Source organism: Bactrocera dorsalis, chromosome 4, assembly GCF_023373825.1.
Source record: "Bactrocera dorsalis isolate Fly_Bdor chromosome 4, ASM2337382v1, whole genome shotgun sequence".
NCBI lineage: Eukaryota > Metazoa > Arthropoda > Insecta > Diptera > Tephritidae > Bactrocera > Bactrocera dorsalis.
Window position 1 is genome coordinate 24483578 of NC_064306.1, and position 23774 is coordinate 24507351.

The 23774-nt window shown below is 35.2% G+C and overlaps 1 protein-coding gene across 1 annotated transcript in view; it reads right to left on the minus strand.

Moving 5' to 3' along the window:
* Window positions 1-5976, minus strand: part of LOC105233123 (innexin shaking-B) — a 337491-nt gene extending 331515 nt beyond the window's left edge. Inside the window, exon 1 of the mRNA XM_049455185.1 lies at window positions 4698-5976. The gene's annotated coding sequence lies outside the window, so the exon portion shown is untranslated. The remainder of the gene's footprint in view (window positions 1-4697) is intronic.
* Window positions 5977-23774: the final 17798 nt, after the last annotated feature.

Below are 23774 nucleotides of genomic sequence, written 5' to 3' on the forward strand. Positions count from 1 at the left end.
TTATTGTTATTCTGCTAATGAAACCAGAGACAAACTTAGCAAGTATTAGAAAATAAAAAGCCGTTGACTTTAAATTAATGAATTTATTTTATTTATTTAGGTATTATATTTGCTGTGAAGCCTTTGGCCTAGCTTAGATCTCGGAGAAGATCTCTCTTTGCATATTTGAAGATAATTACGGACGAAGTAAGTAGAGGTACTTTTTTCAATAGCATTTTTTTGGACAGATTACGTGTGAGGTGCCTTAAGGTGTCACGTTGTTTTTGTCAAGTACTGTTAGGCATTCCATCACAGAAAGACTTACGCCTGAACATCGGCCACAAATAACTCACTTTATTACAAAAATACACGTTCTGTAAAGAATATTTTTCGCGCCCTTCACTCAACTTATGGTCAACATAATCGGCCTACTGAGCGTTCTTTTCGCAACACCTTCATTATTGGATCATATTTTACAATGTTCGGGTTAGTTTATAAAAATAATAATTTCATAATATTTCAGAAATATACCGGACAAACTAGATTTTCTTTTGAAAGTCAAAAGGTTGTATGTAATTGACGAAACGTGTGTCGTATTTTTTCCCACCATGAAACGGAGGTTCAAGCAGGGAAACTCACATTTCCAATAAAGCAAAAATAGCAGAGAAACGGATATTTGTGTCATGAAACTGTAAAGTTAAACATTTAGGGATACTACTGGAGGACTTGAATTTTAATACCCTGAACAAGTTTTCCAGTGTTTCAGATATCCATTTGAAATTTTGCACACGTTCTCTTCTCTCTAAGAACCTGCATATTTATCGGAACCATCGATATCGGACCACTATAGTATAAAGCTGGCATCAACACCAAAGCTTTCTGTGGAAAACTGTTTTATTTGACAAGATATCTTCACGAAATTTTGCAAAGATGAATGTTGAAGGCAAAGCTACAATATGCGAATAAATTGTTTAGAACCGATCAAAATCAAATTTTTGTATGGAAACTTTTTTATGCAGATGTGAAGGGTTTTTAAGATTAGGTCCAACCGAAGTTAACTTTCTTTTTTGTTAGTCCATGTATTTAAAAAATGTTTAAATGTAGAATAATAAATTCTAGAAAATAATTATACTAAATATATCTGACTAAAATAGTTTCTTTGCAATATTTCCTGGGAAGATTTTCTTATTGGAAATAAAAATTAATAATTTGCAATTTATGACACCCTGTGATTTTCGCAATCTTATTTGATTTTAAATATATCTGTATTTCACATAAGGATTTCCTTTAAATGAGCTTTTAATAGTTCCATAGGCATTTTATAATTATATAACAAAACTAGAAAAACTGAGTTGATGTGGCAATGTCACTGATACATTTATAAGCTGTCCTTAGTGCACGAACACGCTGCTAGTTTTGCATAAATGTATCTGCATGAGAGTATTTGCGAATCGATAGAAGTAGACAATTTCTATGCAAGTGCATTATTTACTTAAACGTGAAATATAAGTATATATTTGACACAAATTTACAAAGGCGCTTACAGTAGATATTATATATATATAGGAGCTTGTATATAATTGAGCGCAAGATGACATACATATACATATAAACCACTTTTTCCTTCATAACTAACTACCGTTATTATATAAAATAACAATGAGCCAATTTTTATAGTCAGTTATTATTATCGTCAACAACAGCAGCGCCAGCAGAACGACAGAACAGCTAGCGAGCTGGCAATGGGCACTTTCGTCGGGCGGGCAGGGTGGTGGAGTGTGGCTGTGGCACGTTGGAGCAGTGGCACGTAAACGTTAGTGCGGTACTTCTTCGTTGCCGCTTTTATTGTTATTATATTAATAATTTTGTGCATGTTGTTGTTGTAGTGTTTATATTTCACTTTGCTTTTGCTACACACCGCCATTGTTGTCACACTGGCTGCCGCAAAATACATTTACTCACACATGCTCGCCAGTACACAAACACAAATGTACTTAAACAGCATTAATGCATAAAATTATGCCACATTCATGATTGCCAAATTTAAAATATGCGCTTTGAACCTCCATATGTGTACGTATGCGAATAGGAACAAACAATAACTGTATTTCATGATGGGTTTTAAGTGGCACTTTATGTTGTAAGTTACTGTGCCACAGGGTATTCAAACGCCGTGGTTGGTATATGCACGCCAAAAACTCCGCTTCCGGTTGGTGCAGAAAGAGAGTGCCAGTATTTTTAAAAGAGGACCAGAACAAAATTCAAAAATTTGTCATTGTTACATTGGGATTCGGTATATTGCTGACAAAAATCTGAAAATTGACATATACTAGGACTGCGTCAACAGTTCTGTGTATTGAAAAGAGATGGTCACCTGTCTAATTCGACTTGCAGTTCGTACCAATCGGAGCAATGTTTATATATGTGCAATGTTTCAATAACAAAAAAAGTAATGCGTTTATATTTTATTGCATTCCCTAAAAAATATTTATTATTTTTTTCAAGAGTAAAAAAATTGCATTAAATGAACGTAAACATTACTTGACTAAACTAAACTAAACTGAATAATACTTTTCTTAACGAAAATTTTACAAATTAATGAAAGGCCAAATTTGAGTTTTCCTATCAAGATAAAACTCCACTGTAATAACTCTGATTGACTTGCTTTTGTTCAGTTATTAATGTTATTTTAATTCGCTTTTTATTGCTTTATTTTATATTATTTATTTTATTTATTTATTTTTATTTTATTTTATTCTGTCTTCTGTATTTCATTTTCTTTTAAATTATTTAATTTTATTGTTTTTATTTTATTTTATTTGTTTTTATTTTAACTAATTACATTTTATTTTTTCTCTATTATTTATATTTTATTTTACCGTATCTCACGCCTTTTTGTTTAAATCTTTTACATTTTTTTGCTGAATTTTAAACTATTTTTAGTGTTACGATGAAAAATGCTACTGAAAATGGCCGTTTAAAAATATAACTTGATGCCCAGTTCTCTTTCGAATACTTGCAAAACACAATTAATTTCAAATACTTTGCATATTAGTAAGTAATATTGCATAAACAACTCCATATTTCGTTATTTTACCGCTTAGTAAAACAAAATATATTGAGAACATAATTGAAATTTAAAAATACTCTCCATAAGTAAGTATACAAAGCCAATTTTATTCAATAATTTATGATTTTTCTTTTATTTGTTTACTGATATATGTGATATACTTGTAATTAGTTTTGAATTGTATTTATGACCACTTCAGATGGTAGGTTAGTATTCAGAGAAGCCATATGAGGAACGCAGCGCAACGGACTTCTTGTTCTCCTTAAACCTCACACATACAGTATCTATTTATATTTACTTCAAAAATATTTAGAATTATTTTCTGATATTTTAGTAATTTTGTCCACATAAAAAACGAAGCAATCTTCACCAAAACTCATTTTAAACAATTTCATAAACTCTAGAATAGCTATTTTTCATTACCAAAATTAAAAATAAATTCATATATTATTACTTTGCGTACTCATTTCATATGTTCCACAAACAACAAGTAGCAAGAACCATTTAATTAATAAATTCCCACTTTTTCAACGTTATGATGAAGGTTGAAACTAATATTTTATGTATATTGCAGAGCCAAAAGAGGCTTGTCATTTATTGAAATATTTCACAAAAGGGGTTTCATTCAACTCAATTCCATTTCCAACTAAAACAATTTTTCATGTTTTTAAACTGTACTCCTTCGCCCCTAATTTTCGGTATTTTCATATATGTGGCTAACATGTTCTGCACGAAATCATCCCGCCCTGTTCGGTATTCCGCCCGCTTTCATTTATAAAGCTTACTAATTTATTTTACCGGTTTAAAAAAATATATATGTTATATTAGTCTTGTCTAAAATTTAAATACATACCATATAGTATATTTCTTCATATATACATACACCGATTCTTGAGATCTTAATGATAATATGGCTCGTACAGCTATAAAAATATTTATTAAGCCCCAACTACAATTACTGCAGTGCATTTCAATGTAATTTCACAGAGCCCATATGAGACGATTTCAATCCAAATTACCAACAGTTAAATTACTCTGAAGTTTAAGATGATCTCTATACTCATTTCGTTACAACTGCCATTTTATTTTATTTGAAAGAAACGCTGGAAAATTTGGGTATACCGAACTAAGCAACTGCCTTTTCAAACTCTACCCATACTCAATCCTCTACGAACGTGTTTGCTAGGAGTTTTTTAATTTTGAGAGTTACAGATTTTATATTATATATTTTGGTATACATATGTATATTTATTGTTTTCTTTGTACAATTCAGTCTTACTAAAAAAAGGAAAGAACTATTTCCGGGAAAATTGTAATTAAAAACATAAGCTTATTGACTAATTATAAAAACAGTGAATCATATAAAACTATTACTATAACAAATATAAAAGTTTATAAACTTAACAAACTTGTCGGCTCTTACAGCAATGTCTCTTTTTCCCTAGAAGTAACTTCGGCTACTGATAAATTTCTAGTTTTTGGAGCTAAGCGTTTAAAAGAAAAAGTGGGTTGAAGGTAAAGAAAACTTTTAAACAAAATATGTGTACATTAAAAATATTTTTTTTTGTAAATATTTTAATTGTTAAATAAAATGTTGCCCAATATATTTAATTTGGGCTACAATTATTGTCATTGGGGAAGGGCCTACCTTTTCTTCGACTGGTGAGCGCTCACAGTTGCTTCACTGCTCGAACTCTCCTTTATTACGGAAATAAAACTTTCCAATTTCTACACAATGCATATCCATTTCACATCCACTTAAACTCATTTGTCAGATTCTTTATTAATTCTTGAGCATTTTCAAATCGTTAACACCGTCACCCATATAGTGAAACACACAATCATTACATGGCTTACTTAGCGGCACTGCTTTGGTCATGCATCATTAATATAAACACATCAGAACCGTTGGCTATTTCATGCCTTTCCAACGGAAATTTTGAATTATTGAACACACTAACCAAATTTTTATACATATATATATAAGTATTAATTTGTGTTTCTACACTTATTTTTTAACAATATAAAAGTAACTATTGTTTGAACTTCCGTGTTCCGGTTTTCACTGCACTTCCGTTCGTATGCATCAACCGCGACTCGACACCACTCAACTAAACTGAATTCGATGCAAAGTCCAAAAACAAGCCCAACAGTCCAAACTGGCAACCACAATAGCAGCACTGAGACCAACAACGAAAGAATTCTCGCGAAAAGTCTGTGAGTTGGGTCGCACTCTGTTGGCGCTGCAAAGCGGCTTACAAAACACGAAGCCGAACTGGCATTAGCAGCGTTGGCAGGGAGCGAATGACCGAATGGCCGAATAACGAAATGTAAGCTTCAACAGTGATCTAGCAAACGTCCATTAACAGTGGTACTTTAAACAAAGGCAGCGCTGTTAGCCGAACAGGATGTATCTGCGAGATGATGATGACTACTATTCACGTTGGCAGTGAAGGAATTGGCAGTGTTAACCGATCCAAGTTTTAAATAAGCACTTTAGCGGCGTCGCATGTACAGTACACGTAAAGACGGCAGATTTAAGCTCACAACTCAGTTTACTAAACTAAGCTTTACACGAATTAGAGTTGTACTATAACGGTTTTATACGCAATATTCATAGAATCGTAGCATGCTTTTTTGCGCAGTTCACACTCATGATTATGTTTCCGAACGTATTTGTCACTTCTCTGTCACGCAATTTGAGTATTCTTCTATTTAATGGTCACCGGCAGAAAATCACACACACATACACCAAATATTTAAAGACGCGAAATGAAGCACATTCATAAGTTCCACAACTTCTTGTTCGTCTTGTGTGCTAGACTTTATTTTGAAACACTCACACACTCTAAGCACTTGACAAGCTTACGAGTAGCGCACAGCTACCGTGACATGTGCGTGCACGCGGAAACACAAGTGAAAACTGAAACTGTTCTACAGCTCGAACATGGATCGGCTCTGTGTCGATGGAATGTTGCAGTATTGTTTGTGATGGGAATGCCACGCATCGCACAACTTTCTGCTAATATTAGCATCTGCTCTCACCCTCCGGAAAGCACAGTGAATATGGTAGCCGCACTAACGCGAGAACGTTTACAAAGTTCACACAAATAAGAAAAAATGCACACGAAGACCAAATGGAGAGCAGCGATGCCTTTGCAGCGCAACGCAAACAAACAAAGTTGAAACGCCGCGCACGCAGTCACGAAAAGGCTTCGTTCACCAGGTGCTCCGACACGGGTTCAAAAGCGCCGCAAAGTGTGCGAGAGCGCGTAAACGAGCGTGTTATGTGCGCGTTAGAGCTTTTACTAACACTTCCTGTGGCGCTCTGAGAGAAATATGAATGTGCGCGCTGTTAAGACTGCACAAGATAATTTACTGTGTACTAGCTCGAAGTGATTTCACCGTCTATAAGTTTAATCCACTGTTAATGAAACTATGTTTGGCTCTGTAATTAGGTAACAAATATGAATTGCATTGCTTTTTAAATTCTTTTAACTTGGAGTTCGGTAAAGAAAATGGATTATATATACGAGTACGGACATAATTGTTACAAAAATACTATGTATGTTACCAAATATTTTATTTATATTAAACTTTATTAAATTTTTTCATTTTGCATGTACATACATACATACAGCTGTTGACAACTAATTAGAAACAACACCAATTATGAAGTAAATTATGTTATTTTCAAATAAATTACGTATTTTTATTGTATTTTTACTTATTTTATTGAAGCCTATGTTAAACTAAACTCTAATAGTAAACATTTTGTTTAGAATTCGTTTTTGTTATAAAGATTTTAACAAAAACATTCGGAATCAACGATTTGAGTGCGACAACTAATTAGAAACGAAAATATTTTATCAACAAAAAATTACTGATATTACAAAAACTTGCTTACTTTCAGTTAGTATTTTGTTGATAAGCTCTTTTACTTTAATACTGCTTCAAATCGATTTCGAATTTACGTTATAAGACTCTGACAGCGCACCAATGGTGTAGCTTACCATGCCGTTCTATATTTGGGATACTTTTGGAGCGTATGGTTCTTTTAACATCATCCAGAGATGTACTATAGGATTTAAGTCTGGGCTGGATAATTCCCACTCCAAAACATTGATAGAATTTTCATTAAAAAACTTTTGTGTCAAAATAGACGTATGCTTTGAATTGTTATCTTCCTTATAACAAGCAACAATTTTTTTTGACCCGATTCAAAATTTCTTTCAACGTCTTTCCAGACTGACGAACGTCAAAAATGTAACCAAGTAGGGCAGCTGTGTAGCTATTTTTCCAATTAGCTGTCAACAGCTGTACATATGGTATATAAAAAATAAAAGGGGTACAACAAGGCATCAATATAAAATAATATACTAATAAATAATAAACTAAATAATATTCTAATAAATAAGTAATAATATTCTACTTTCCGAAAAAATGTGTAGGAAATTTTAAGAAAAAGAACAAAAAGTGGCTGCAAAACCAAAGCTAATACCAATTTCTCGTAAAAAAGTATACAATGCAACCAAATTATGTCTGCAGAATCCCAATGTATTGGTCGAAGATACAATTGTGAAGTCAAAATCGCGCAAAATGCTGTTCTAGTAAGAGTAGTCAAAAATAATCAATTAAAATCACCGCAATAGCTAGCAACCGATATTAATCAACCGTTCAACCGCTTAAACATTTTCTGCAGACTTATCTTGTTCTCATGTGAATCAGACAAAGTTGTTTCGAAGAAGAAACCACTACTTTAAAATAAATATTTCAGAACGATTTATCTTCGTTAGAATTCTTCAAAAATATATCTTAAATATTTGCAAAAATGAATTGTGGAGTGAGAAAGTAAAGTTATAGAGGATAGAAGCAGTCGGCAGAATATTTATCCATCGTCTTAGGTGCTAAGGATATAATCCTAGGTTGTCTCAGTATTTACACATTTGAAAAAATATAAGGAACCGATATTTCGATTCCATCCAATTTATGTAGAGCATCGAATCAAAACAGACCCTGAAGTTAGTAAAAAATTAGTTTTTTTCGAAGCAGATCCATTTTTTCGATTGGCTAGTCTAATACCCTGACGGGACTCAACTATAGAATGAAGTCCTGTGTGAATGGTTCAGGTCTAACCGAACAAATAACAGGGTTATATTTTAAATAAGTGCTTATGGTACGTAGTTATAGCATTTTTTATGTATTCGACTAATAGCGTTTTGCAGTCCCTTTTTTGCCAAGGAACACGTGCACCAATATTCATTAAGATATCTTAATTTGTACTTAAGTTACAGCTTGCACAGACAGACGGACAGATGTCACTCGGATTTTAACTCCTCTTATCACCGTTCAAATATGTATGTATATCTAACTCAATTATTTTCAGGTGATACAAACAAAAGTTAGGCATACAAAACTATTATATTATACTCTGTAAATCTATTTGTGGGGACCAAAATTGATAAAAATGCAATTTGAACTTTCTCCTCTTTTTCCAGATTATGCCAACTCTGCCTCTTAAATCACAGTTTCCTATCGATCTTTATTTTTTAACATGAATTGTAAATTCAGTTTTTTCGACTATTTAATACGAGGGATAAACCTTAAAAAACCCAAACTCTGGTTAATTATTAAAAAAATTTACAATACCGTAACGCAAGAAAGAAGCCATAAAGTGACATTCATATGTTCATAGCAGTATATTCAAAATAAATACATACATATTTCAATAATAAATAAATAATTTCATATTATAAAACAAGGATTCTTAGTAATACTTATTAGACCATATTATTTTGGACACAATACAACTTTTATTGAAAGGCTCATACTATATTAAATTTCTACATCAGAATCGGTTCAAAGATTTCTTCTTCTGCACACGTAGCTTATATTACATTTCCTCTTAAATAAAGTAATTGTTCAATTCACAACCTGTCGTAAAGCATCGTAAAATTATAAATTTTTACACTTGTTTTTTTATAATTTTACGATTTTACGATGCTTTACGACAGGTTGTGAATTGAACAATTGTAATGTCTTCAACCTGCTATGAATAAAAAAATGTACACAAACAGCGAAAATAACATTGCAATGTTAACCACTAATGTTACCCACTACTACTGCTGTAATTGGCTGGCTCTGTTACTGTCGGCTACCGGCTCTCGCACTCAGCCGATTTGCACGCACTCTCTGAACCAGTGGTCGGCATGAGAGGATCTGTCACTGTGTTGGTGAGAACGAAAAAAAAAGTAGCCCAGTGAGAAATTGGAATTAAAATTAAGCAATTTTAATTATTAATTAATAGTATAATGAAAATTAACAAATTGTCTTTTGAGGATATATTCCCTATTATCTTTAAAAGACTTGGAACATAAAAGGCATTGCATGGCATCAAAGGCATTTAGAACCATAAAATATTTCTCGCAGGGCATATTTCGTTTTGCGCTATGGTCTTGCGTGATGTTAATTCGTTGACGGCTCGACAACGACTGAACGATAGAGCGTAAGCGTACGTGTGAAGTTAGTTTGCAAAATTTTGCTATGAAATGCCGACCACTGCCCTGAACTCACACTCGCATATATCGAAAATTACTCATACGCGGAGTGGCGCATTTTGGACAACTTTGCAGAAGGCATTAACACCAGCAGTGCGCGCGTGTTATATTCTGCATAGCATGCACCTTTGCAACAGTATATGTGTATGTGTGTGAAAAACAAACAAATCCCGCTAGTGATAAGTATGTGTCTGATTAGTTTTCTTGTTGGTTGGATGTTGCGCAGAAATTGCGCCATGGTATAACAGCATCATACAATATCGACTATGCCGCCAATGACGGCAGCGATGACGACGGTGTTGGTTTTGGCCACTACGATGGCGTTGAGGCATGACGATGGCTATGACGAAGTTGCTGCTGCTGGCCCATGTGTACCGGCAAAGGTAATGGCCTACGACGACGACGACAACGCCGACGTCAGCTTATAGATAATTGAAGGCAGCAGCACATTGGAAGCGCCAAAAATGCTTGCAAAGAGGATCGTACCAGTAATTGCATGAGTGTGTGCATGGGTGTGCAAGGGAAATGTGGCAGTCGGTGTTTAAGCGGCAGCTGGACTGACGAAAGGACGAACTGCGCAACGGCCGGCAAATAATAATTTTTCTGGCAGCAAAATGCAAAATTAGAGTAGTTTTGCGCACATCCTTTGCACTACTCGAGGCACGTCTTTGCTTGAAATTTTTGTCCTGTTTCTCAAACAACAATAACAACTTGAAAGCGTAGCATAGCATCAACACCGGCAGCGTTAGCGTCACAGGCTACGCCGTCCAACAACCGTGTCAGTCGGCTCGTTTCGCCATTGCACTAGCCGACAATTGCTATGATGCAATCGTGATGACGACAAAATGAATACGTCAATTAAGTCAGTATTGAGGTTAACTGGTGGCGCAAATGTGTCTGTGAGTTTGCGACCGCATATGCCCTTCCTACACTCCGGCAACCCTCGGCGAGTATTAACGCTAGTTGTATTATGCTTAGCCTCCGGGGTTGCTCCTGCCTAACTACACCGACACCTAGTCCTATGCAGTTGTGCTGATATTTGTGTTGGTCTCTAAGAATATTATGCTGTATCTGTGCATATTGTTGTTGCTGCAATGGTGCTATATTTCAACTGCGTTCCAATTTGTCTCACTTTTTTACCAATTCGCATGTCTTCCTCCTGCTTTTTGGTTAATGCTCGCTTGCTTCAGTTTTTGTCTTTGTTGTTTTGATTGTTTTTGTTACGTTTGTTGTGCTGTACTGTGCCGTGCCGTGCTGTGCTGCTTTTTAATTTTCAAAAGTCGTGTTCTTGTGTGATTTTCTACTGCCGCACAGCGCCGAGCGACAAAGCTTGAAGTGGAGTGGCAAAGAATATATGACAAGGATTCAGTGAAGCCACTTCAGCGCGGATTTTGTTTTCCCATTTTTATTTCTCTGCTTCGTTCTCCACACTTTACACATTTCTTTGCTTTCCCCACACACAAGTACACAGCAGTCCCATTACACGCCGACATTACAACATAAGGATTTTTCGTTCGTGTTGCAGTGTGTTGACTTATTGACATTAGTTGGTGAGTGTGTGTGCATATTAATGCACCACTTCCTGCTTCTTATTCACATTTCGGATCGCCATACATTACACTCGGCATGTATGTATGCGCATATGTACATATGTATAAGTGTATGTATGTAAATAACTAGTGTTGCCACACATACTAACGCACGTGCACCATTAAATGCATGTTTGCTCACCGGATTGACACAATTTCCAGTTGCGCGCTGCCTGGAATTTCGGGAGCTTTGCAGCCGCCACACATGTTGTCGTCATGTCTGCAAATGAGGTTGGCATAATTTCATTTCGTCTCAATGCGTTTCGTTTCCACTCGTTTCATTTTCGATATTGATGTAGGTCTGGATTTTCAGGGCAAACGCAGGCAAGCTGCGAACGCTGAGAGCAATGCAGACAAATAAAATTTGTATGTCTCTTTTCAATAGTTTTGCATTTTCTTTTCTTTCTGATGTGTTTTGTTGTTCACCTAATTGAAGTTGTTGAAAGTAACCGAGCTTTTAAAAATCCCAGCTAATTGGAAAAGGTTACGAACCGCAAACATTGGCAAAATTAAGGCTACACATAAAAGCCCATGCTACATATGTATATGACTATTGCGGTATTTTGCATTTAAGAAAATTGCACTGAATATTGAAATAAAGATTTAGAGTTAAAAAAAAAAACTCCTTTCCATTGCCAGAACTTCGGGTGAGCAAAAAGTAAAGACGAAGGGAAAATAAAGAAGTGAACTGTTTTAGTAATTTATGGAGAAATTAATTGAAATATGGGTTTGAAATGTCTTTAATGGTATCAATAAACTTATTAAGAGACACTTCAGGCCGAAAAAAGTTTATCTTCAACTCTCTTAATCCCAAAAGTAACCAAAAATATTTAAAATAAAATATTTATTGTTTTCCGTTTAAACAAAAATTACATTGAATATTTCAAAAAGTTTTTTTTTCTAAATACTTTTGGATAATCTTGAAGTTTTTTAATCTTCATCGTTGTTCCTTTAGATCTTTCATGTACTTATGAGTTTCATACGTCAGTTCATATTAGCATTTCATTTAAACATTAGTAAATACATTTCATCAATACTCTATATACCACCATGAAAGCTAAAGCAAATTTGTGGAGTTTGTTTTGATTGTTATAACCTTTTCCTTTATGGAAATGAGATAACTTTGTGAAAAGGTTTTTTATAAATTCTAGCCTATAGAGCTGTCTCTACCAATATAGGTTTAACTTAATTCTTTCACAGGATGGATCTTCAGTTTAGTAGTTGCTGTTTTTTCTTTGCAATTTCTAAATTTTTACATGCTATCTAAATTCATTCCTACTTCTGATTTTTGCTTTAAAAAAAAAACTCATTGCTTAAAAATCTGATTTTAGAAGGACAACAAAAAATATTTCTGCAGCTGAAATACTCTTTGAAAAAAGGAAACCAAGTTAATGCTGATACGAAATGCCTTGTCTAAAATGTAATCAAATCAAAATCTCGATGTTCCACCATGTCGTATATTGGGACTGCTCGTAAACATAACATAAACTACATTTAATGAATGTCTTCGCATTATTTCATACCAAAATAGGCATCCAACAAACATTGTTTAACTCTTGTGTTTCGAATCTTGTGTTCATACAAATTGATTAAGAAAATTGGACGATCTAACGCAAGCTCCCGTATGGAGAACTGTTTTTGACCAGGTATCTTCAATTAACTTGACGTTTATTATTGCGGAGTAGCCTTTCGCTGTTATGCGAACTTATTGATCAAAATCAAGTTCTTGTAAGAAAGACTTGAATCTGTGAAAGTTGCCGAAGTTAGCGTTCTTTCTTCTTCTTATAGTATAAATTTCATATATTTTAAAAAATTGCAGCTGGGAACCTTTCTCTCTATCATGTTATAATAATTAAATTATATTTTTACAAAATTTTATTTAATTGAAAAGTTTATACACGTGGCAACGCTTTTACCTAAATTTGTTTGAAATCTTCTTAAGCCTCCTCTGTGTATAATCGTTAATTACTACAACTTACTATTTGAACCCTTTTCTTCCAACGATTCTAGTATTACACTGAGTAGACAAAAAAGGCTCAGTTCACACTTAAGCATAGCGGCGCCCTGCAAAATACAGGTCAGACGTAGTTTTTTTGTCACGCTTCATCTTTCCATTCAGGCAATTTTACTGTAATTAAATTTCTAACCTAAAGAATCTTTATTTGAAAAGTTATGCTAATTTGATTCTCATTAAATTCAGACTTCTTTGAAACAAGAATTTGCTAGAGATTATTTGTAGAGAGTGGAACCATCAATATAAATTTGCTGTACTTTTACAACAAGATATTGAGGCAATAAATTAGATATTTTAAACGTGTCATATAATCGCAGCAAAGGATGCGCGCGAAACTATTTCAATTATTTAACATTATGCGGTATCAACGAACTGCTGTATATGCAACTACATATACATATAAATTTAGATACGTACAAGACATGCAGTATCTGTAGTATCGGAAATCCGAATCTATCAATCACGCTCTCCGCTCTTCTTGTGCTTTGCTCTGAACAGCACATTTTTATTTTTACTCTCAAGTAGGCTTCTCAACGGCACTCTTTTCAGTTGGTTTTCTTGCTGTAAAAGCTTTTCGAAGAGAATGCGTTAGCGGAAAGCTTTACATTTCCGCTTTTATTTTAAATTTTATGCACTCGTTTTCGACAGCATTCGAGTCTTCGGTGAGCGCGCACTGCCGAAGCAAGAAGAACGCCAGAAGAGCAATGGTACCACTAGCAGCACTTTATTACACTAACAACAAGGCATGCTAATAACAAACCGTAAGGCTTAACACCACACAAGGACAAAACTACTATAACCACCACTAGCATTACTGTTATGCCGCAACTTCAGAGCGAGTTGCCGGTCACTTTAATGGCCACTCTACTCCGAAGGCATTCCACATTACGTGTAAGTGCGTGTGTTTAGGGCTGCAAAAGCGCCTGCGCTGCATTCCACAATGTATTTGTTTATTACAAGAATTCCGCATCATTGGGCCTTCGGCAGTGTTGCAGTATTCGCTGCTGGCGCCTCTTTCGTTGCTTTTGGTGCTACAACTTCCACTAATATCCATTCCACAATTTCGGTCGACGCTGTAGTGGCAGGGGCACGTTAACGTGATGTTTTCATCGTGTTTGTTGCCTTTATTTTTTTGGTAAAATTTACAGTTTTGGTACATTTTAAAGATTTTTATATACCCGACTGCTGTTTCTCAAAAGAGAGCAGGAAAATCGGTCAGAAAAAAAGGCGCTGTTAAGTGCGGAATTCTTTTTAGTTTCTTGTTCGGTGTTTCGCATTTTGTTTTCCTATTTTTTGGCCAAAAATTATGGTTAGGCAGCATGACGAGGTTAATGGACGCAATAATGTTGGCACGCACCAATCCTCCGCGGCCCCACACCGCGCTGCAAGCAACCAGTGCAAGGCTCGATTCGTCGAAGAGGCCAACAGGCAGCCAGTACCTCGCTTGGTTGACTCGTTGTTTAGTTGGCTATTTGGTCGTTTGCTTGGCGAAGCATATATAGTAAACCTCCGAAAGTTGGCAGGCTATAAACGAGGCGATGCGCCAGCAATGCAACAGCATAAGTTTTCTCGCAAATCACCGTTGTTGGCGCAGCGTCTTAATAGGCGTTCTTGAAATTCTCATGTTACGGGTTTTCAATATTTTTCGTCACTCATCTGGGCGAGGTTTTAGATAACCATTAGCACGTAAATGAGCGGAAAAGTTTTATATATAACATTTTTTTACTTTATGCGGAAGTTCGTATTATAAATTTTCTCCTATTTTAAAACTATTTCTTGCCTCATGGCTCTCTATAGTCAGGCACCGATTAAATTGAGAAGTTGAAAACAAACTTGTTACCATTCTTAAAACCTATATTAAGTGAGCAAGTACTGGGTTTTTAAGCTATTGAACAAAACTTCTAATACTGGCTAAATAAGAACTTCGACGGATGCCTAAAATCAAATATTATACTTAAATATTTATATGTCATTTCACATGTCACATGTTATTGAAATAATATTTGGAATAATAACTATTTAAAACTTTACCGGTTGGATATGCAGAAACACAAAATTTTAGTTTGTGTGTTCATCAAGCAAATATTCGTTCACAAGATCATATGATTACCGTTCCAAATGAATTGAACGACACTAAAAATATATTTCGTTCAGTCAAGTCAGCATTATATTACACTTGTAGGTCCATCATTTTAAAGAAGCCGAATACTTTTAAGGAGCTATGTTGTGTCAAATCGCTCATAACTCATTTGAATTTCTTTCTTCAGTAATGCTTCTGCACCTTTATAAATTTCGTGGCTTTGGCCTGATCTATTGTTACAATTAATATTTTATTCAATAAGCTGCCATTTGATGATCTCAGATGAGGTCCTTCTAACTGAATTTCTTTCTTCATTAATGCTTTTGCACCTTTATAAATTTCGTGACTTTGGCCTGATCTATTATTACAATTAATATTTTATTCAATAAGCTGCCATTTGATGATCTCAGATGAAGTAGTCCTTCTAACTGGTCTTATGTATTTTTTTGCAATCATTAATTTTTAGATTCGAACACACGTCCTGCATAGTAAAGTGACTCTAAACTATCAGTGAAAACCCACCGTGCTTCACAGTTTTTATACTCTTACAACCAGTTGCTACAGATTATTATAGTTTTGTTCATCTAACGGTTGTACGTATCATCAAAAATTAAGCGACATTGATATATATAATATATATGTATATACATGATCAGGATGATGAGAAAAATTTAAATCCGGGTGAAAAATGATAGGAAGATAATCCCCTCACTCCCCACATAACGGTACTGTTTAAAACTACTAAAAGCGCAATAAATTAATAACTAATTACGCCGGAGACATTAAATTTTACCTTCGAAACGGTATGACAAGGCTTTATGAGAGCCGAAGTGAAAATTGGACAATGGGCGTGACAGCTCCCACTATTTTGGTGAAATATTATATCTCGGGACCCGAACAAACCGTTTTCTACTAAATTTAGTACGTATCATTTTTCTAACATTCCTTTTATATGTTACAGAGTGAAAAGAGGCAAATCGGAATACAACCACGCCTACTTCTCATATAACAAAATTGAAAATTCCATTTGTTTGATTCACTTTCCAGTACACAAATCAAGAAGTAATTAATATAACGGAATGCAATTTTGCCGTAATAATTACCTCAAAGTATGGCACCTTTTGACCGAAACTTGTCGATATTCAACCTAAACTGTTCAAGAACCTAGGTACCGAATATGTGGACCCAAGCATCTACAGTTGATGTTTAACCGAAAATATCAGTCAATGTGTGAGATGCATAATTGAAATTCAGAGATAATACTTCTCTGACAATGGTATGTCTGCATGCCAAAAATTGGTAAAATCAGGCAATTCCCTCAGCCCCATATACCTAATACAAAGATTTTCGAACTGCCAGGTGACTTTATGCTGGATATATTAGCCAATATTTAAGTTATCTCAATGAAATGAGCGTGTTTTAATCATGACAGTGTATCTTTGTGCCTAACACAGATAAATTTGAGAGAAAACTTGACCTAGCCCCCTTATAACCATTAGCAGGATTTTCTAACATCCGGCAGACATTGCTCCATACGATTGGTAATTGCATGTGAGGTACCTTAATGATATCCAAGAAACATTATTTAGTATATTGCATGATAATAGTTACTTGATAATATCGGATCGATGTTAACCCAACTCCCATATATTACATATAATGACTTTCGTTTTTCTAACAAATCTTATGCGGAATTTGTCGGCTAGTGTATGAGTTATATAAAGTATATGTATAATATATATACAATTTTTTAGATTCCGATCCTCTGGTTGACGTATTACATCTTATGGTATTTTCCTGGCATTAATTCTTCCAAGTTGTAAGAGTATAAACACAACAAAAATTCAAATGTCCTTCATATGAGTATTCCTTGTAAACGAAATTGAACTCATATTTAATACATAATACTAATTCTCGAAAATTTTAGATACGAGAAGATGCGACGACAAATAGAAAGTTTAAAGACCGAAGCATATTAGAACCGCCAGAGGTGATCTGGTGACTGATACCCAGATCTTACTGAAATTATGGAGGGAACTTTTCTCCAGCTAAATGCTGAATGGCAGTGGAAGCATAATACCAGTAGGTGGCAAACCAGATTCACCAAACGGTAACGATGGAGCAGACATTCCATCGCCCGACCATGAAGAAGACCGAATAGCAATTACCTGTCTGGAGAACTACAAAGGAAAAGGGGCAACTTGCCGGCAAACTATTCAAAGAAGAACATTCATCAGCTTCTTTGTAAAATATGGTCAGACTATTATCAGAGTAATGAATGATGATTGGAATTTAAGTTGATCTGTTCAATCCACAAAACGGAATAAGTGCCAACCACAGTGGGATAAGCCTTCTCAACAGCGCATATAAGGTTCTATAGAGCGCATTGTGTCAAATATTAAAGCCCATCATCTTGGAAAAGACCCATGAAAAGTGGATCGACTCACACCACCTCAGCCTCGAAATCCAACGCAGAATAACTCTCGCCAACAGGTGCGACTTCGGACTGAGAAGGCAATTGAGAAATAAAGTTCTCTCTGGAGGAACAAAAATCAAACTCTACAAGTCACTCATCTTCCCCGTCATGCTATATGACAGAGAGGCATGGACGTTAACTATAGCTGATGAGTCGGCGTTACGAGTTTTCGAGACAAAGGTTATGCGGAAGATTTATGGTTCTTATAGACTTTGTTTGCCACAACTCATACTTGTACATTCTATTATTCCCCACATTTGTGTTTCATAAGTTCATTAATTATCAAAGAAACGAACGGTGGAGTTGTTCAATTAATACTGGGGGCCTAGAATATTTAAGATTTTCAAGATTAACATCAAGTTATTCAAGTAAAAATTACTTACTGAATAACTAAATGAACATTATTTTGTAAAAATTTAGTCCCATAAACAATTTTAAGAACATTCTAAAAAATTGCTACATCAATTAATATTTCATCCATTTATATAAAACTATTGACTATTATATATATATTGGGCAGCACTTTCTGGAAGAAGAAAACTTACCAATGCAATACTACCATTACCTTACCTTAAAATAACTTTGCGAAATCATTTGTATTTCGATAGTAGCAGCAAGACTAATCCAGTTTTCTTTTCAAAATTCTTTAGCGAAAAGCGAAACAATACTTTCCGGTACTATATTTCAGGAGTTCATACGAATAACTTCATTGCGAAAGTCGTTCAAAACACAGGCCTAAAAATTCTTCAAACTTAAATAATTCTGAAATCTCTGCACTTGCTGACACTTATTTGCTCTTTTGTGGAATTATAGTATTTATCGAAAAACTAATTATTTTGAATATACATAGGTATATTTATTATCTGTTTTTGGTCCATTTCTATCTTTTATAAGCACGTCATACCAAATTTACTTCCTTATCTTAATTGGTGGAACCACAAGCCGGAAGTTGTCTGCACAAAAGCACCCAATCAAGGCATTAGTATTAGAGTAGAGTTAATACAATTGGAACATTATCGTACAAATTCTGTTATCGAATGCCAACTCGCTCAGCGACTACCTCAATATTCCTTTTATTTATATTTTACCTTCGCTCTTCCAAGTTTTACCACCATTTGTGCCAATGTCGTGCAATTTTCGCGCGATTGCAAACAAATAACCGAAACCACTGAGGTATCGTAAAAAAGCAGCAAATACAAACAAAGCTTTACGTACATACATATGTATATACATATGTGCAGGTGGGAGTATCACTATGTATGGTTAAATAGTTTAAACATGTATCATATATAAATATATTAAGGTGTCCATTATAGATCCAAAATGGATAAAATTAATTTAGTTTCCTAATAGGCATTGACTGTTTTGGAAGTGCTCTTCGATTTCATTATTATTAAAATAAGGTCAATTTAATAAAACTGTAAAATGCATTTACTCAGAATATGTACTGGGAATTATTAGGTATATTGAGTAGTGTGATTTTCAATATTAATACACAAATACTATAAGAAATAAATTCTCCATAACCTTTATAAGCACTTTTCAAAACAAATTTAGGACCATTCTGAATTTTGTAGAATGATGACTGAATAGATTGACAATTCTATGTGAGTATAAATTTAGTAGATTCCACCAATATTTTAGTACTTATTTTGCTATTCAAGGCGTGGAGGATTTCAACAAATCAGAGGTCATCTAAACTGTATTGTCCTTATTAAGTAAAAAATGTTGTATCTAAGTAGACTTTGTTCTATATACACATACTCGTATTTACTTTAAATATTACATTATTTACTGTTACTTTAACATAATAAGTCAAAATAGGATCTCAAAATTAATAGCGCCCAATAGTTTTCTCAATTTGGTTTATTTAGAGAGACCTTAATACACGTAAATTCTATAATTTTGCATGCTTGCTATTGAGTTGAGAATTGTTGCCGAAGAAAACTTGAGCGGCGCCTGTGGTGTCTGTTGAAGGCGGCCTGGTTGGTTGTCAGAGCTGCATTGCATTGCAACGGAAGATTAAACTTTGCCAACGCATCGTTAATTCGTGCCAGGTGGCAATACACAACTCGATATTCCACTCAAATATATATTTGTATGTACAGTACACACTCCTGTGTGTGGCCTCCGTTCGCCAGAGCTCGCTTAATTGGAATGCTGCAATGGCATAGGTTTTGTCTTTTAATTTTCGTATTAAAATATTTCCGCTTCTTTACTTCTACTTGTCGCATTCTTTAGTTCTGTCGAATTACGCATTTATATTTTCTTACTTGGCAAAAGGAAATGTTCGAAGATTTAATAATTCGATATATAATTATTTTGCATGTTCTAATTTGGCATTTATTAAAAACAGAGACTCCAAGGTAAAGATCATATAGTAAGTTTAAAAGTATACTGCAACTTTCATAATCATTCCTTTTTAACGCAGTCTATTTATGGTACCTTTAGACATCTGGATTGTATAGCAGGACGGTTTTAAATGTTCCGGTTATGTAGCAATAATCCTTATCAAACTAGTTTTTTCCAGGTAAGTAAGTCTGAGCAATTCCTTCCACTTCTCTAATGCAGCAAATAAATAAATTTGAGCTACTGTTGCTGAGTAAGGTCTGATCGTATTTTGCGAGAAGAGAAGCAGGAACTGTTAGGTACTTTTAGAGTAATAAAGGAGTGCTCAATAATTAAGCGTGTCCTCGCAGTATCAGTTCGAAAAGTGACATCGATAGGAATAGAACTTACTTTGCTTTAATAAAGCAACAGCGTAGAGTGTTAAGAAATGGAATCGTCTACGATTAAAATCCCCAACATGTACTTAAATTATTTTACAAAATTTACTTCCGACGACTTCCTTAGCTGACTGCCAAAACAGTAAAAATCTTGGAAAACGATAAAAAAAAATTTAGGTACTAAGAAGAAAAGCGGAAATTGGATAACGGGTGTGTATTACAAACCTAGGACTTAAGAACGAACGAACGAAGGTCGATTCAACCTCAAACCTCTCCCGAACATTGTTGAATGCTCCTTCGATATCCTGAAATGTTCCTACTGTATATCCCTTATGCGAGAACATACCGACCTGCCTTTGCTGTATGCCTACTTAGCCCCAAAGATCATGTCTTTCGGTATGCTGCTCTTGATGTTCAAGTCCATAAACATCTTCAGCGTCTTCAACAAAAGTGAGGAAAGGCTAATAGACCTAATTCAATGATGATGGCAAGGGAACCTACTATGAGGTTAAACAGTGTATAAAGAGAAGCAGGCAGCCTTGGCATAACCCAATAACCACTTCGGCATAGTTTCACACCTCCATACTAGATACTGGTTTCAACCAAATCCATATACATACATAATACTCAGCATGTTCCATGTCGGTCAGGGGTTAATGGTTCGTAGAAGTTCTAAAGGGTGATTTTTTAAGAGCTTGATAACTTTTTTTAAAAAAAAAACGCATAAAATTTGCAAAATCTCATCGGTTCTTTATTTGAAACGTTAGATTGGTTCATGACATTTACTTTTTGAAGATAATTTCATTTAAATGTTGACCGCGGCTGCGTCTTAGGTGGTCCATTCGGAAAGTCCAATTTTGGGCAACTTTTTCGAGCATTTCGGCCGGAATAGCCCGAATTTCTTCGGAAATGTTGTCTTCCAAAGCTGGAATAGTTGCTGGCTTATTTCTGTAGACTTTAGACTTGACGTAGCCCCACAAAAAATAGTCTAAAGGCGTTAAATCGCATGATCTTGGTGGCCAACTTACGGGTCCATTTCTTGAGATGAATTGTTGTCCGAAGTTTTCCCTCAAAATGGCCATAGAATCGCGAGCTGTGTGGCATGTAGCGCCATCTTGTTGAAACCACATGTCAACCAAGTTCAGTTCTTCCATTTTTGGCAACAAAAAGTTTGTTAGCATCGAACGATAGCGATCGCCATTCACCGTAACGTTGCGTCCAACAGCATCTTTGAAAAAATACGGTCCAATGATTCCACCAGCGTACAAACCACACCAAACAGTGCATTTTTCGGGATGCATGGGCAGTTCTTGAACGGCTTCTGGTTGCTCTTCACCCCAAATGCGGCAATTTTGCTTATTTACGTAGCCATTCAACCAGAAATGAGCCTCATCGCTGAACAAAATTTGTCGATAAAAAAGCGGATTTTCTGCCAACTTTTCTAGGGCCCATTCACTGAAAATTCGACGTTGTGGCAGATCGTTCGGCTTCAGTTCTTGCACGAGCTGTATTTTATACGGTTTTACACCAAGATCTTTGCGTAAAATCTTCCATGTGGTCGAATAACACAAACCCAATTGCTGCGAACGGCGACGAATCGACATTTCACGGTCTTCAGCCACACTCTCAGAAACAGACGCAATATTCTCTTCTGTACGCACTGTACGCATTCGTGTGGTTGGTTTAATGTCCAATAAAGTAAACTGAGTGCGAAACTTGGTCACAATCGCATTAATTGTTTGCTCACTTGGTCGATTATGTAGACCATAAATCGGACGTAAAGCGCGAAACACATTTCGAACCGAACACTGATTTTGGTAATAAAATTCAATGATTTGCAAGCGTTGCTCGTTAGTAAGTCTATTCATGATGAAATGTCAAAGCATACTGAGCATCTTTCTCTTTGACACCATGTCTGAAATCCCACGTGATCTGTCAAATACTAATGCATGAAAATCCTAACCTCAAAAAAATCACCCGTTACAAGGCTGCGAAGTTGGCTTTCACAGGATACATCGCGCAGAGACGAAACTCCTTTATATTCCTTGAATTTTTGAAAGATTAAAGCTTGGCTCGCTAGATTTGGTACAAAACACGAATCAGGCCATTCAATGAATTTTTAGTTTCTAAACAAATTTCTCAAAAAGCACAAACATGTGAATTTAGTGAGAGAACACGTTCACCAAACTTGGTTTTCAATAAATCGGTTGTGACATTCGCTGTGTATCTTGTTTCACCGTCCTGTCATCCAATTCAAGCTTAAAATATTTGGTTATAATTGAGCAGTAGCGATGCCCAATTACAGTAACGCGCTGAACTTAATCATAACAGAAGAAGTACAGCCCAAAAAAACAGCACCAAACCGTAATTTTTTCGGGATGCAATGGCACCTCATGGAATACGTTTGGATTGCTGCCTCACCAATATCTTTCCATGATGAAATTCACTGAAAATATATACAAAGTGCTTTCCAAAGTAAACAGGACTTAAAAAAAACAGAACAAATGTTTTTTTTTTGACAAAATCAATTTTTTTCAAAATAGTCCCCTTCTGCTTCAAGACAGCTTTTTGCACGGTCCAAAGTGAAAAACGAGTGTTTTAGCTCGTTGGCCGGTATGGCCGCCAGTATGCCGGTGCAAGCCTTTCGAATGGCCTCTACGTCTGTATAACGCTTTCCCTTCATGGGCAAAAGCATTTTTCCGAAAAAAAGAAGTCGCACGGTGCCATATCAGGTGAATACGGAGAGTGGTTAATGGTTGAAATGTGATATTTGGTCAAATAATCGGTCACAATATGTCCTTCGAATGTTGGATTCTGAGCAATTTTCGGTCGTCAGCCAATTTGTGCGGAACAAACCATGCACACACCTTTCGTAAGCCCAAATGTTCGGTCAAAGTGCGATAAGTCGATGTTTTGGAGATGTTCAATTCCATTTCCATGAATTTCAATGATGATTTCGGCTGATTTTTGATGAATTCACGCACAGTTTCGATGGCATTTCCGGTGATCACGAATTTTTATTGGCCCACATATCGGTCTACTTTTGTAGCGTCCCTATGGAAAAATACTGTAAATTCCACCACACTCAACTTTTTAACGTTCAATTTAAATTTCATTTTATCCTCGTAACAAAATAAATTTTATTTTTTTAATTGTTAAGTTAAAACTTGTTTGGTAAAATATCAAAAATCACAAAACTTAGATATTGACGGTTTCAAGACCCCATATTAAAGAGTTGGAAAATAATGAAGACAATAAGATTGCTCAGTGTAGATTGTCCTCC